The sequence below is a fragment of the Pogona vitticeps genome, chromosome 2 (assembly GCF_051106095.1).
Source record: "Pogona vitticeps strain Pit_001003342236 chromosome 2, PviZW2.1, whole genome shotgun sequence".
Classification (NCBI taxonomy): Eukaryota; Metazoa; Chordata; class Lepidosauria; order Squamata; family Agamidae; genus Pogona; species Pogona vitticeps.
The window spans coordinates 123,173,693-123,190,822 of NC_135784.1; the positions used below are offsets into that span (position 1 = coordinate 123,173,693).

The 17,130-nt window shown below is 44.3% G+C and overlaps 1 long non-coding RNA gene across 1 annotated transcript in view; it reads left to right on the plus strand.

Moving 5' to 3' along the window:
* The window catches only part of LOC144586884 (uncharacterized), a 13,569-nt gene extending 864 nt beyond the window's left edge, over positions 1-12,705 (plus strand). The window contains exon 2 of the long non-coding RNA XR_013541958.1: positions 9,993-12,705. This is a non-coding gene — a long non-coding RNA (uncharacterized LOC144586884). The remainder of the gene's footprint in view (positions 1-9,992) is intronic.
* Positions 12,706-17,130: the final 4,425 nt, after the last annotated feature.

A 17,130-nucleotide genomic window follows, 5' to 3' on the forward strand; every position in this document is an offset into this window, starting at 1 on the left:
GATGGTGGGACCAAACAGAAAGGCCTCCCCTGATTATCTTAATGCCTGGGCAAGCACATAGAGGGAAATGTGGTATTTTAGATAGCTTGGATCCAAGCTGTTTAGAGCTTTATAGGTTAAAACCAGCACTTTAAATTGTGCCCAGAAACAATGAAGCTGCTGTGATGGGAACTATATGTTCGCTATAACCACTCTTTGTGGCCCTCATAGATCTTTCAAAGGCCTTTGATTCAAAGGCCTTTTAAAAATACTTCCCAAGATTGGATGTCCACCCCGGCTCCTTATCATCATCAGGTCCTTTCATGAGGAAATGAAGGGCACTGTAGTTTTTGATGGCTCAAAATCAGATCCCTTTGACATCCGAAGCGGAGTGAAACGGCTGTGTCCTCGCGCTGACCCTTTTTGGGATCTTTTTTGCTGTCGCTGAAGCACACCTTTGGAACTGCAACAGAAGGTGTCTATCTCCAGACTAGATCAGATGGAAAGCTCTTTAATCTCTCTAGATTGAGAGCAAAGACCAAAGTCCAAGTGAAAAGCATGTGGAACGTCCTCTTTGCAGATGATGCAGCCATTGTTGCCCACTGCTGAAGACCTCCAACAACCCACAAATCGTTTCAGCAAGGCCTGCCAAGACTTTGGACTAACAATCAGCGTGATGAAAACATAAGTCATGGGCCAGGGCGTAGACTCACCTCCCTCTATTACCATCTCCACGCAAGAATTGGAGGTTGTTCATGACTTTGTGTACCTTGGCTCAACAATCTCTGACACTCTCTCCCTAAATGTCGAGCTGGATAAACGCATTGGGAAAGCAGCTACCATGTTCTCTAGACTCACAAAGAAAGTATGGCTGAATAAGAAGTTGACGGCATATACCAAGATCCAGGTCTATAGAGCCTGTGTCCTGAGCACACTCCTGTACTGTAGTGAGTCCTGGACCCTTTGTGCATGGCAGGAGAGGAAGCTGAACACGTTCCATATGTGTTCTCTCTGATGCATTTTTGGTATCACCTGGCAGGACAAAGTTCCAAATAGAGTACAAGTCCTAGAACAAGCTGGAATTTTTAGCATGTATACATTACTGAAACCACAATGTCTACGATGGTTTGGACGTGTCGTGAGAATGGCTGATGGTCAGATTCCAAAATATGTCCTGGATGGAGAATTAGTGCAGGGAAATCGTCCCAGAGGGAGACCGCAGCTGCGATACCAGGATATCTGCAAGTGGGATCTGAGGGCCTTAGGAATGGACCTCAACAGATGGGAAACCTTGACATCTGAGCATTGAGCCTGGAGGCAGGTGGTGCATCACGGCCTCTCCCATTTTGAAGAGACACTTTTTCAGCAGGCCGAGACAAAGAGGCAGTCCTGAAACCAGCAAAATCAGGCAGCTGGACGGGGGACAGATTGAATTTGTCTTCCGTTTGGGAGGGATTGTCGCTCTCAAATTGGCCTTCTAAGCCATACTAGATGCTGTTCCAAGACCTCCAAGAGCACGTTACCATAGTCTCTCGAGACTGAAGGGTGCCTACAACCAGTTCACCCGGTTAACAGTCTGGTTGTGGCATTTTGGACCCTTTGGAGTTTCGGAACACTTTTCAAAGGCAGCCCCTCATAGAGAATGTTACAGTAATCCAACAGAGAGGTAACTAGGGCATGTGTCACTGTGGCCAGATCAGACCTCTGAAGAAATGCCTGCAGCTGGCTCACTAGTTTTAACTGCGCAAAGGCACTCCTGGCCACCTCCAAAACCAGGGCATCCAGGCTCAGAGACGAATTCAGGAATACTCCTAAGCTGCAGACCTGTTTTTCAGAGGGAGTGTAACCCCGTCTAGCACAGGCTGCAGCCCTATTCCTTGATCTAGTTTTCGACTGACCAGGAGCACCTCTGTTTTGTCTGTTCTTGTTCATTATTTTAAAGTCATGCATGGAGTGGGCAGCCTTTCAAAGCAGTAACACCTTTGAAAGAAAAGTTTTCTTGGTGCAGTCCTTGGGTGTGGCCAGTCACAACCAACCAGTGCTTGATGATAGATGTGACGTGCAGCATGCCTTATTAGCTTCAGTGGCCTCCATATGTGGCAGTAGCAGCTTTGCTTTTCATCTGCATTCATCTTCAGTATGCAATCCAAGGGAGTTACTAGGGAGTAAATCCCACTGAAGGCAGTAGTACTTATTTCAGAGTAAACATGCACAGGATTGTTCTGCACTTAACACACCAGAAAGTATGCTTTCCAACTATTCTTTGCTGAGTGACTGACTCATCCTTGAACATGTGAGTTTGGAAGTTGAGCAACTCAAAAATTCTGCAAAATAAGGAAGAAGAATTGCAACTTCTCTGATTTCAGATGAAACAGCAACTATCTGTGGTGTTTGGCCTGGCATAATAAATTTACCCACTAAAGTGTTCAGCCTCATAGGCCAGGTTAATCAACCAACTGATGAACTCTGTGCCAGTGCATCCCCAGTGAATTAAGTTTTTCAGCCATCCAGCTGTTCTAGATGGCACTGGATGTCAGTGGAGCCCAATCCATGAGGTCATTGCTCTCCCCATGCCTGGTGGCTAAAAAGGGCAGTTGAGGCCAAATTTTCTGTCTAGCACAGAATCAACTGCAATAGTGCAGAAACGTGCTCTAACAGCCTAAGAGGCTATTCTTCAATTGAGTTGTATTTGAGGTGTGAAATGTTCAGAAGTTGTATTGTGCTGCCACTGCATGGGATGAGGATGTGAACAAATCAGAATTAAAGGTGGGGGTCGGAGTTGAAATAGACTCAGGGCAACTGCACAATGGGAAAAGTACAAATGGATCTGCTGTTTTCCTGGGTGAATATCTTTTAGTAAACCACACAGGAATCAGTAGAGACAAGGGAAGAAACTGGCAATTAACCTTGTTTGCAGCTTGTTAAGGTAGCACTGTTGTGGCTGTTCAGATATGTAGGAGACACAATTACAGCAGAATTACCATAACAAGCCGCAAGGCTGACTTCATACTCTCTTCCCCCCCCCCATCTCCTAGGGCATCAGAAAGAGGAAGAGAGGGGAGGGGGAAACAAGCAAACTCGGGTGGGAGGAGAGAATTCAAACAGCAACCAGTTTCTCCACTGCCTTGCTTTTCTCAGTGTTGCTGTTGTGAAGTAGAATGGCTTGAAACAGCCACATACCCCTCCCTTTTGGCTCAGGCAGGCACACAATCTGAGCTGATGCAAATGCATTCACTAAACAAAAGTAGAAGGCCCAGCAGTGGAGGTAAAACATTTTGATTGAGAGGAAAACCTACATACTAATTCACATTGGCTTTTGTGTCATGTAATTGACAGAAAATAATACAAATCTGACCATCTCAATCCTGGAGCATTTCTTGTATTATTTGCCATTGTAGCCACCCTATAACATGGCTAGGCTATCTTTTTGGAAGCCAGCATCTCTATTGTTGATGTCAGCTTTTCTTCTTCCATTGGCCACATTGCCTTACCAGTCCCAGTGGGCACCAGCCACCACTGCTAGATCCTATGGAAGGTCAGACTAGTGTGTCTTTGTATTGTGAGCGAGTGGAATCTTTGGCCTCCCAAACATTTTGGAGTTCAGCTGTCATCAAACTCACCAGGTCATCCTATGATAAAGGTTTATATGAGGCATCAGGTGTGGGGACAAAAGCTCTCTCTCCCCTGTTTTAGATTTCAGGGATGCTAAGTCATTTCCAGGGGTGGGGACCCATGATTTTCTCCCCATTTCTGCAGGCATTGCTGGGTGAAATCTGATACCCGCTCACCTACCAGTGACTCTGCAAGCCTGGATTCTCCATTTTAGGCCTGACTTTAACTACAGATCTTGGGGCTAAAGCGTCTGGTTCAATTGTTGGACTTCTGTGGTTCCCCTCACCCTCTTTTTGAACTGCCTAGCTTGAGAACTCAAAAGGGTGCACATTAGTATTGAATTGTGGTTGGTTCTAATAAATCGCAGTTGCCCGTGTGTTGATTTTCTTTTGCTCTGCTTGCCTAAATCACATTAGTCCCATCAGGCTGACAGAACTGGGTGAGTCTGGGAGCATATGTGGTGCTAGATCTATTCCATAAGCCATGTCCACTTTGTGTAGTGTTTCATTTCCAAAGCCAAAGTGGTTGAGGCCCATTTTAGGTTGGAATTTAGAGCTGCTAATGTGAAAGCTCTACCTCTTAATCTTGGGGAAAGATAAGTGGACTGATATTATACAGAGACTATGGAAATCTCTTCTGTATGTGCTCTGAAATATACTCTTTATTGCTACTTCATGTGCTCCAGAGCCATCCTTTTGCACTGAAAACATATTTTCAGGCTACGCCTTAGAAAACCCAGAGTTTCAGGTGAATTGGAAAGATGCAGCATCATATTTCGTGTACTAAGATTGTGGTTGCAGGGAACTCTCTGTGCGTATTTTAGGGCAATCATAGTTACCAGCTGTCTGGTAACTCTGACTGTTTTGCCCCATAGGTTTGTTGCACATTCCAACATTTTACATCAAGTTACTACAGGAGGAAACAATGGCAGCAGCATGATGGATATAGTTTCACACTGGGTGTGCAGGAGTCTTTTATTCCCCTACTATGGGATGATGCTTTTCAGGAATTCCACTGTAACAGAGATCCATTCCATGGTTGCTGCCATGAAAAGGTAGATATGACTCTGATCCCACAAATAAAATGTAGACCCATAGCTGGGTTGAAAAGTTTTGGGTGCCAAAATTCCCTTGCTTTTGTAGAAATAAATAATTGAATAAAATTTACAGTACAACATAATTTATGCTGTATAAATCTGATGATATCATCAGATGCAGTGATTTCTCAGAAATTAAACATTTCCAATACCCTCTCTCCCACAAAGTCCTAAGGCACTCTTAGATCCCTTCTATCAAGGGGAAGCCATTGGTGGTTGTGGGACAGGCAGCGTCTTTAGATTTTGAAAATTGCTGCCAATGGGATGATTAAACCGTTGATGGCAAATTGTGGAAATTAAGGAAACACCGCCACCACCCCCCAATCCTACAGCTTCCCACAATGAAAAGGATCCCTAGTGAGCCTCAGGACTTGTGGGGGCAGGCTCAGAAATTTTTAATTTCTGGAAAACTGCTGCAGCTGATGATATCATTAGCTTTATGGAGCGTCAAGTTACATTGCTGGATTTCAGCCACTGTGTAATCTATCTTCAGATTCCTTTCCATGAGGAACACATAACAAAGGCCTCAACTATTACGCTGGCATCATATCCACTCCAATCTGGATTGTCAGTAGTTCTGAAAGCCAACTCCTTGTAATCTTTCAGGAGCTCTTCTCCCCAGGTGAGAGATGCTTTTACATAGTTTCAGTGATAAGGATCTCACTCTCGTATCTCTGCGGCATTTTTGTGCCAACACAGAAACCCCAAACAAAACCCCTTTTCATTCAGTGCCAGCAGCAGTCCACTTCCCCGGAGTGGTGTGTGGTCCCTGGGCACTGGTGTACAATGGTGCCAGCTGTCTTATAGTGGCTGTGAGTCATTCAGGGTACCGTTGGTGGCAGATGTACCCAGAGATCATTCAGTCCCCCTGAGATGCAGCTGCTTCTGGGTTCAGGCTCCACACTGCTGCTGGCTACCCTCGCCTAGGGCAAAGGGAGAGGAAAATAATCCCCTCTCTAGCCATTACGTAAAATGTTTGCAGCAAGCTTGTATAGACAAACCCTGTGCTAAATTTTGCACTTGCTTACTGGAGGCAAAGTGACTTATAAAAGGTACTTATTATGTTCTTGAGAAAACTGATCTTTAGTGCCCAGAATGGGCTCAAAACCTTTCATTGTCTGGAATAAATTTTCCTGACCCTGATCTACCTCTAAACAGACACACTCAGATCGTCTGTGGCATTTTGCAGTTCCCTCAGTGGGAAAAGACCATTTTCCCTTGACAGCAATGGGTTTGTGGGCCAGGGAGCTGGAGTCTGTGCTGCCACCAATTTTCCCCTCACAAGAGTCTGAACAGTGCAGCCGTGTGCGCCAAGGCCTGGATCTCAGTCCCTGGAAGGAGCTGGTGAATGACAAGAGCCTAAATGGACGCCAGAGCATTGAGAAATGTGGCTACTTTATTCCCTTTAGTCTGGCTTCATAACTGTTCGCCCTCTTGTATTAATGCTTTTCCCAATAAAGTTGTCTAGCTCTTGGCACTTCACGCATTTATTAATACACTGATTGTGACAAATCCCTAACCTTGGCATAAATCACCATCCTAGATTTATGATGTGTAGCCTAGTCCTATGAACTGTTCAAAAGTAAATCCCAATGACAGAGAAATTCTACACGTGCTTTACTTAGAGTAGCACTTGTTAGGTTCAGGGGGATTTATTCCCAGATAAGTATGCGCAGGGTTGCAGCCTGAGTTATTGGCAAGATGATACACAGCAAACCTGTGCAAGTTTATTCAGACTGAATATTATATGTTTTCAGGGGTGCTTATTTCCCAGAAAATGGGGACTGGACTTTCACATTATTTTAAAATGTGATTAATGTTTATTCAACCCTGAAGAGACAAACCTAGTGTTGAAGCTGGTCCTCTTGGGGTACCAATCTCACTCTCTAGGGTCCCCCAAATGGCAAAGCTCCTTCCCAATCATTTATTGGTTTTTCAAAATCTCATACAGATTTCTCCCCATTTTAAAAGTCTGAAATGGTTGTTCTAAGACTTAAACAAAACAGTAAACACATTGAGATAAAATAGATGGTGCTTTTCGTCATAGCCTTTGCCTCCATGCGCCACTGGCATGCAACTTCTCTCCTAGGTGTCTGAAACAGAATTTGGTCCCTGTTTGAAAAATATTCCCTACCTTCAGTACTCCCTGATCTACTCTAGGATACCATCTTGGTTTCTTAAAATTGTCTGGCAAATCTCTGGTCCACAGCCCTGCACATACCAAATGACTCTGCTTACGCTGAAGATCCATGCGCTTCCATGGGGCATAGGCTGTCCTTCATCTGCTCTGACCTAGGCTGATCGCACTTCTGTGGAGGCTGGTACTCGTAGGGTTACTGATGCCACTTCCACTCCTTCTCACATTCTCTCATGGGCCCCGTTGTGGAGAGATGTTTTTCCTTTGTTTCTGAGATGCAAGAAGCAGCCATGGCCCCCTGCACCTTCACCTTCATTGGTTAGAACTACAATCCTATAATCTTCCATATTTCAATGTAATTCTCCAGTGAGCACCACCTTTCTTATTTTCTCAGGATTCTGAATGTGATTTCATTCCAAAAATGAGGTATCCTTAGCTAACCATTCTGATATTCTGATATAACTTGGCTTCTATTCACTCTGCTAGCATAACATCTCAATACGCCATTCACACCCGAGCTTCTGCGCTCATCAGTTTTAGTATAGCCAAGAGGATCTTTATTAATGCAGCATGAGTGTAGTGGAGACTAAAAACTGAAGCTTGGAAGCAGCAGCACCAGCACGATGAATCATGTAATGAGTGATAGTTAATCGTAGTCAAACTATGCCTTGCAGTACCAAAAGCACCACTGATGAAAATGGATGGGTGACACGAGGCAGGCACAAGCTCACCCCTTCCAGATGTTCACTACTTTCTAATAACAAGCATCTGCCAAGATTTACCTATCTACCTGCCACCAGTAATGATTTCCTTGCTGGGCAGGCTGAAGGAGATTCAGGAACAGCATTATCAGTGTGTGGCTTACTTTGGAGATGAGATCACTGTATATCCATGATGTAGTGCTTGCTTTATTTACAAATACAGTATTCAAGTAAAGCATGCATAAAGGCAAACAACGTAAGCACTTCCACCAAACAGCACTGCTACATTTTAAGCCAGAGAAAGTTAGATGTGTTACAAGGTATTTTTAGACTTCATAGCTAGCTAGTGCTCTCTCTCTCTCTCTCTCTCCCTCTCTCTCCTGATTCCCTTTGGATGATGGCTGTAACTCAGTGGTAGAGCACAGCTATGCATGAAAAATGATCAGCCAGGCTATCAATGATTTAAACCTATGATAATTATATATTATGCTCAGTGGCAGAGATAGGATACTGAGGAACACAAACCACACAGGAAGATGCCATTCCACCCCAGTCTGGTGTGTGGGCTTCTCATATGTGGCCACTGTGGAAACATAACACTGGACTAGGTAGGCCTTTAGTTCTATCCAAGCACAGCTCTTCTGCTCTTATCTCCAGGGAGGATGGGCAAAGCCTTATCTGAAACGCTAGAAAACTGTTGTCAATCACTACAGAGCAGCCTGCTTCAACAGAATTACTGTAAGCCATTTTGATTGATTAGATCATTCGGTATCTCAGGCTCTAGTGAATGATTTCACATGGTGACCATTGCTTTGTGGTATCAGCACCTTCTTCCACTATCATGAGCTTATTCCTTCATGCTAGACATGGGGAACCCTGACCAGGATGTGTCTGAAAAGAATTACTTCTGGAACAGCTTTTTCCAGCAATAAACAAAAGTACAAGACTGGGTGTTTTCTCCAATTCCTAAAACCTGACTATTCACACGATATCTAGAGGGAATCTCCCATGTCTGCACTTTTTATCCATGATGTACTGGGAAGAGGGCAATGTGGCAGACGCCATGGATATTAGACTCTGAACTCTCAAGTTTGCTGGTATTGCTTTGAACCACCGTGGCTGCAGGCTAGAGGGTGGCATTATAGCCATTCGTTCTTGCTCAGCGATACAGAAGAGGGTGGTGATTGTCCAGTCAAATGATAGAGCTGGCCTTATCAGTGAGCAGAGTGAGGCAGCCACTTCAGACTAGTAAAAGACAGCAACTTGTTAGCTGCTTACTTTGGCTAAAACCCTCTTTAATTTAACTGCACGTGTGACAGTCTTCTGCACACATGATTGCTCCTTCCTCGTTGTTTACTACTCCCTTATGCAAGCAGATACTCCCATTGATTTGAACGGGTTGATCTCAGGTGTACACAATGGCAAGCTAGAGACGGAGTGTGGTGCAGAGTGCTTGGCACTAATAGATAACAGTATTTGTTAATACAGTATTTGTTAATACTGTATTATATTTTTCCAGTCTGAAATTGGGAAATGCTCCTAGGATTTATTCCATGGCCAGCTTTGGGTTCCGTGCAGCTTGACTTGGGTAGGAAGCACCACCAGCCACTCTGAATCTAGCAACACATTGCTGACAGGCTTTCCCATATCTACACATGTGACTATAGATCCCCTGCACTCCTTCAGGCTTTCTTCATATGCACACTGCAGGCAATGAAATCTTCACCCTTTGTCTGCCTTGCATATCTTCCGCCTGCCCCAACTGCAGACTGCCAGTTGAAGTCCAAAGAGATAAAAGTATCTAAAATAGAATATTAAGGTTTTCCAACATTTCCATTCTGTCTAAAAGAAGCTGCAGGTAGGTCCAAATTGGCTTGGAGCAATGATACTGACGTGGGAAACTTAACCCCCCTCGTTCAGTGTCCTTGATCTGTATCCTTGAGGCGTAACATTTTCTTCCCAATAAAACTTGCTATTGGTGATAATTAGCTCCACAGTGGAAAATGGACAAGTAGCATCATCATCATCATCTTAGAACTGTAGAGCTGGAAGGGGCCCTATGGATCATCAAGTCCAGCTCTTCTCCAGAAAGCACTGTGGGGAATTGAACTCCCAACCTCTGGCTCCACAGCCACAGGCCTAAACCACTAGACAAATAGCTGTCTATTTATTTATGGAAGGATTTGGGACAGGGAAATGGTATTGCAGGATTTGCCTTCCACAATACCTGATGGAAACTCGTAGGTAATAATGAAGATTTGGGGATACACAGTCATGGAACTCTTGCATCTCCGTTTGTTTGGTTTGATCTTGCCTCTTCCTTCAGCCGCCCTGCCCTTGAGCATGGTTACGTTAAAGACAATCTTATCAACAGTCCTTGCCCTGGTGAGGTATTATCTGTCTGTGTTTAGGCTGCAGATTACACCTTCCTGCTCCAAGTAGTAATTTTGAAACTTCTGCATTCCAGGAACTGGCACCACGACAAGGAATGTACCATTGTGGACCTTCATGGGATATTGCAGATGAAATTCCAATGCAAAGCGGCCCCACTCAGCTAATTCTTCGAAATAAAACCTACACAGGCTGCTGCTGGCCTGCATCACATCACTCGGGGTGGGGGGTGGGGTGGGGTCATAGTACCACACTCTAATTCTCACTTAAATCCATTCCAGAGTCATTGATGGGTTGTTATTTTAGGCCAGTAAATTGTTTTGACTTATGGCAATGCTGTGAACAAATGACTCACCTCCCAAAGGTCCCAGCATTAAAAGCCTTGTTTGCATCTTGCAAACTAAAAAAACTAATCCATCACATGCTTGGTCTTCCCCTTCTCCTACTTCATTCAGTTCCCCCCCCCCCCAATATTCCTGCCTTTTCTGATGTGTTTTACCATCTCATGATATATCTAAGTATAATACCTCTCAGTTTAGCAGTTTTGATGAAACAGAGCCATTGTTTATGGGGGTTTTTTTTACCAGAGTGGAAATGTTTCTTGCCCCATCTTTAGCTCCAGAATCTCCCATGGCTTTCCCCAATCTTTCATTTTCTTGTTTTTTTTCCTGCGCACTGCTAGGACGTTGTCAGGGATAAGGAGTACCCTGGACACTGTGTTTCAAAACCCAACAACATAAACAGTTGTTGTTTTTTAAATAATAGTTTGGCCTTAAGGTGATATTTGTTCAAAATCAAGGTTTTCACCAAAGAATGTGAATGTGTCTCAATGGTCAAGAATGGTTAGCCCCCACTTTCTTTGGGGTGTGTTTGTGTGTCATCCACAAGGGCTCTTGACACAAAGATCTGTTTGGAATGTTTGGCACAGGGTTGCTCTCAGAGCATGGGCAAAGTGGCAGCAGGAGAGGGAAGATACAGCCGTGTGTGTGTGTGTGTGTGAGAGAGAGGGGGGGGGGAGGGACAGGCAAACAAATGGAGATAGCAGCCAAGCAATGCCCCTTGCTTTAGGGACTCTGTTGCTATATCTGTACATGAGCCGAATACTCTGAAAATGCCATAGGCCTCCAGTTCCCCCTTCTCCAAAGGAAACCAGCCCTCAGATAGCCCTGCCCGCAGACCTCTCACTGTTTTAGGGAAGTGGGAAACATACATACATACATACATACATACATACATACATACATACATACATACATACATACATACATACATACATACATACATACATACATACATACATACATGTTTGTTTGTTTGTTTGTTTGTTTGTTTGTTTGTTTGTTTGTTTGTTTGTTTGTTGAATTTCTGCCCAGCACTATCTGGCAACTAGGCCTCTCTGGGTGGCTAACAACAGTATAAACAACAATATCCCTTCACTTTGAAGTACACCCAGTCACCAGGCTCAACAGTGACTATAAGGATACAACATCCTTGCTCAAGGGACCAGCACTTTTAAAATACAGCCTGCACCATGTTATTATACACAGGGGAGGCAGGCTAGTCAGAAAAATACTTCTGTGTCCCACCAGGCTCAGCAGTTCTGGAATCTTACAAAAAAAAGAAAGCGCTCATCTGTGAAATAGTTTTCACCCAGGGCCGTTAACCTGCATTTAACTACTGTACATCCATTGACCCATAAATTAGTAGAGTCATCATGAGTCTTAATGGCTAGCAAATACAGTATCTGAACTGAAAAATGTGTTAGACTGCAATACCCATCATCCACACTATTTGTAGACACAGAGTGAGGAAAGTGCCCTAAGGTATGTTCTAGGTCAGTGATTGAAAAGATTTTTTTTTAATGGAGTGCAGTTCAGGTCCATTTATCAAAATACGGGGGCAAGTGTGTATTTCCTGCTGTGAGCACACTTACAGTATATTCCAAAAATGAGATTTATTTAGAGCAATGTGCACGTATAATCTGATGTGCAAATTAAGCCCATTTTGACAATTTTTCATGATGACCAATCATGGAACAAAGCAAGCTAATTTGCAATATAGGGAGGTGAAAAGGCATTGTGCTAAAACAAACATATTTTACCAATTTAAAAATAATGGTTTCTAAGCAAGAGCTGAATGTTTCACCTGCCTGAGATAGCAGCCAAGGTACATTTGCAATATAATCTATCACGCTTCTTTCATTTTCTGAATCTAGCTTGAACATCTGTTATTTCTCGCTTCATACATGGTAAAAGGTCTTTGTTATAAAATCTTGAGCATTTTTTTTGCAAAGGAAGTTAATGGACTGGTCTGATAGGCATCTCCATCCTTACTCTTCCCAGTTTGGGGGCCATTGTTTTGTTTTCCATCATGGTGTATTCTTGTTAGCAGTTTGATAATACCTAACTCCAAGCCTTCCTTTTTTTTCTTATTTCAACAGGTGAGGGGACATCTTTTGGAAAACATGCACACAATGTGTCCATAGAGTTTTCAGTCCAAAATAGCTTTTCTTCCTCAAGTTGCCTACCCTAAGGGAAAGGTTTGGGAATTGGAGAATAACTTTCTAGTCTGCATTCTGCAGAGCTGGCATGGCAACATTAGTTTACCTGAGAGGTTAAAAATGTGTAAGTTTTTCCATTGTATGTGTTGCACTTATTCACACCTTTACTTCAACATTTCATTCACTCTAAAACAGCCCTTCAAAATATTTTGGCAAAAGGGACTCCAGCCACATCCTAGCTGTCCTTATTTCTGTCCTCCCCAGGGACCACAGTACTGTACAGATCATGTATCCTCTAGCACTGGGCGATTTTACATGAGGGATGTTTCTGTTGGAATTTATGTATAGTATATGTATACTTAAGCTTCCATTTTAAAAGCCCAGAAATTCAATTCCTTACAAAATCTCCATTTTATGAATGTGGGATATTGTGCTTCTATACCTACAATTCAAAATGCCAGAAAATGACCCAGTATTGCTGCATTATATCATGCCTGCATTGCCAACAGTGTGTGGCAGCACTCAAGATGGTCTGCAGTAGGGGTCCACAACCCCTGGTCTGCAACCCATCACTGGTCCATGGCCTAGGCAGGACTGGGCCGTAGACACAGATCCCCTGCCCCCCCACGAGCACCCCCCCATTAAATGAGCACTCCTCCCCCGCGTGAGCGTGCAACACCCACCCACAAGCGCCCTGCCCCACTCGAGTGTGCCACACCCCTGCGTGAGCATACCACTCCCCCATGCGCACAGACCCCCCTGTGTGAGTGTGCCACACCTGCCACAAGCGTGCCATGCCCATCCATGCATGGACGCCGGTCTCCCAACCAGTCAATGGTTGGGAAAAGGTTCAGAACCACTGTTCTACAGGATACCCTCTTGTGCTCATTACTATTCACAAAGAGACTCAAAGCAAGGGAAAATCCTAGAAGCTGACTCCTTTTTTCACAAATTGACCACTTCTCACCCAAACACAAAGCAACGCTCATGGCTATTTTTTGACAAAAAAATATCTATTGCCTGGGGAACTAAGTATTCCAAATGCCTAGAATAAATCTGTCTTTCAGATCAACTCTGTGCACTGAAATACTCCTTTGTACATCTGGAGGGTACTGGATTGTTAATTCCCATGGAATTTTTGTGAATGTGTAATGCCTCTTTCCCATGCATCCCAGCACATAGCACTCCCAGACATCTGTATTGAAAACAAAATCTCTTCCAGAGTCCTTCTTGTACTATTCAGGGCCAATGTTCTTTTATGTTCAACAGCTGAGCACAGCATATCCAAATTTAAATATAAGGCTGAAGAAAAGGCATAGATACTTGTTGCAAAAATCTATTTTTAAATCACTCTTAGGTCTGTGCACTGTGGGTCTTTCTTTGCAAAATGGTGCTTACTGGGGATTTTGGAAAGTAAGTGAAAAATCTTGAATTATGGCATCTGTATCTAATCTAGTTATTTCATTTTGATTTCTTGGATCTTGTGGAACATAGGTTCTTAACCTCCGTCCACAATGTCCTCAAATGGGGTCTGTGAAGGCTTAAAGAAATGTTTTGCAGTCAAGAGAAAGAGAGAGAGAGAGAGAGAGAGAGAGAATGAAATGTACAATGAAGTCTTAATTTCCCTTGCTTGTTTGTGTAAAACTTGGCTTTGTATGGAATCATTCCAATTAAAAAATATTATAATAGGATTGTGTGCCTTAACAGATTAACTAATTTCTCACTTGTCTCTAAATTTGAAGACCCTTCAGGAGAAATGTTAAATAAATATTTGATGCACTTTAGGGTTTTAAATCTTAAGTCTTTGTGGACCATGGCAACAAAAGAAATTTAAAGGGGATCCGTGGTAAAGAAAAGCTAAGAATCACTGTTATGGAAGATATCTCTCTTCTCTCCTTTTTGTTGTTCATTTGCATTTCTTTACAAAGATAGTTATGATAATATGCTTTATTCTCACATGCAACATGCTGCATTTAGGTTTTTGACCATATTTCTCTCAGTTTTCACTTTTGTTTCTTGCCTTTCATTAGCCATCTTAAGAGTTTCATTGGGAACCCATTAAGGCTTTTCTCCTCTTCTGACTATAGGATAATCTTTTTGCATTATGTATTTCATGGTGGGTTCAATCTACAGATGTTCTAATCTAAGGTCAATTGAGTTTAGTAATGTAATTCTGTTCCTGGATCCATTCCAATCGGGCTTCAGGCCGCGCCATGGAACAGAAACGGCATTGGTCGCCCTGTGTGATGACCTATTGAGGGAGGCCGACAGGGGCAAAGTGTCTCTGCTGGTCCTCCTCGATATCTCAGCGGCCTTTGATACCATTGACCACGGTATCCTCTTGGGGAGGCTCTCCGAGTTGGGAATAGGTGGCTTGGCATTGGCCTGGCTCCGTTCCTTCTTGGAGGACCGTCCCCAGAGAGTACAGCTTGGGGAGAATGTCTCGGCCCCTTGGAGCCTCAATTGCGGGGTCCCACAGGGGTCGATCATCTCCCCAATGCTGTTTAACATCTATATGAGGCCGCTGGGGGGGGGGGGGTCATCAGGAGATGTGGAGCACAGTGCCATCAATATGCCGATGACACACAGATCTACATCTCCTTTTTTCCAACTGCAGGAGATGCCGTTCTGTCCCTTCGGCGTTGCCTGGAGACTGTATTGGAATGGATGCTGGAGAACGGGCTGAGGCTGAACCCGGACAAGACGGAGGTAGTGAGGGTGGGCGCCCCCACACCTGGGGATATGGGAAGCTCCCTCATTTTGGGGGGGGTGACTCTGCCCACCAGGGATGGGGTCCGCAGCTTGGGGATCCATCTGGACCCGGCGCTCACTATGGAGACCCAGGTGGCATCCGTGGTCCGTTCCGCTTTCTTCCATCTTAGGCGGATAGCCCAGCTGCAGCCCTACCTTGATGTGGGGTCTCTCACCACTCTGGTGCATGCGCTTGTAGTCTCAAGATTAGACCACTGTAATGCGCTCTACGTGGGGCTACCTTTGAGACTGCTGCGGAAACTACAGGTGGTGCAGAATGCGGCGGCCAGACTACTCAGTGGACTGAGAAGTTACCAACATATCTCACCCACTCTGGCCGCATTGCATTGGCTGCCCATCCCATTCCGCATCAATTTCAAAGTGTTAATGCTTACCTATAAAGCCCTAAACGGTTTAGGACCTCGATACTTGGCGGAACGCCTTCTCCCACCAAGATCTACCCGTGTCACTCGCGCGAGCCAGGAGGTGAGGCTGAGGAGCCTAACGCCGAGAGAGGCCCGAAAGGAAAAGACCAGAAACCGGGCCTTCTCGGCGGTGGCTCCTCGCCTTTGGAACAACTTACCCCCTAAGATTCGTGCGGCTCCCTCGCTGGGCATTTTTAAGAAACAACTAAAAACACTGATGTATAGGCAGGCCTTCCCAACAGAAAACCCTTGACGATTTTTCCTTTTATTTTGTTCTCTATTTTTACTATGTTCTACCTATAATGTTGTAAAAATTATATCATTGTTTTTTATTGTAAGCCGCCTAGAGTGGTCGAATACGATCAGATAGGCGGGATAGAAATAAAATAAATAAATAAAATAAATAAATACAGCAGTGGTCCCCAACCTTGGGCCTCCAGATGTTATTGGACTTCAACTCCCAGAAATCCTGGCCAGCAGAGGTGGTGATGAAGGCTTCTGGGAGTTGTATCCAAGAACATCTGGAGGCCCAAGGTTTGGGACCACTGCCTTACAGGGTCTTTAAATTCTTCAAGAATGTTGTTTACATTTGGCACTGTGATTGTTTTACTGTTCTGCTTTTTTTCATCTTTGCTTCAATTTTTGATATCAACAGTTCATGATGTGTACCATGGTCTACCCTGATCTTGCTTTTGCAGAGGGAATAGAGCTTCACCGCCTTCCATATTCAGTTCTAGATATTGGCTACCTAGTGGTGTGCAGTTGTCTCTTAAGTTGTCTAAAACAGTGGTCGAGAAACAGGGGTAAATTACCCCAAATGGGATAAAAGTGAAAATTCTGGGGGTAATGAGCAGAGTGCTACCCCCCTCTCTCCCACCCACCCCCACCCTCTGCAGCCAAACCTCAAATTGTAAGCCACCTGTCCCTGTTACTTCCTTGGTTGCAGCAGGGCACTTGTAAATCCTCTGTTCTTTCAGAGATTGGAGATAAGCCTGCTTGGTTACAGCTGGGGATTAGCCCCGGGCAATCAATCCGGGGGCTTCTGAATGAGTGCTTCCTCCGGAAATGACTGCAAGCAAGTAGGAGGAGGGAAAGGATCAGGTTAACGAGGGAAGGAAGGTACGAGAGACGGAGGGCTTCATCAACCTTATTTAAATGTATGGAGAAAATGTATGGAGAAAAGGGAGGGAAGGAGGGTGGAGGGTGGATGGATGTGTGTGTGTGTGTGTGTGTGTGTGTGTGTGTGTGTGTGTGTGTGAGAGAGAGAGAGAGAGAGAGAGAGAGAGACTGACTCAAAACTATGAAAAGCAACAGGCAAGCAAAGGAGAAAGCTTGAATTAAGGTGGAGGGAGGGTGGCTTTTTAAGGTGCTGTCTAGGTTTATCATTGCTTTCCTTCCAAGAAGCAGGTGTCTTTGAATTTCGGGGCTGCTGTCACCATCTGCAGTGATCATGAAGCCCAAGAATGTAAAATCTGTCACTGCCTCCATATTTCCCCCTTCTATTTGCCAGGAGGTGATGGGATCAGTGGCCATGATCT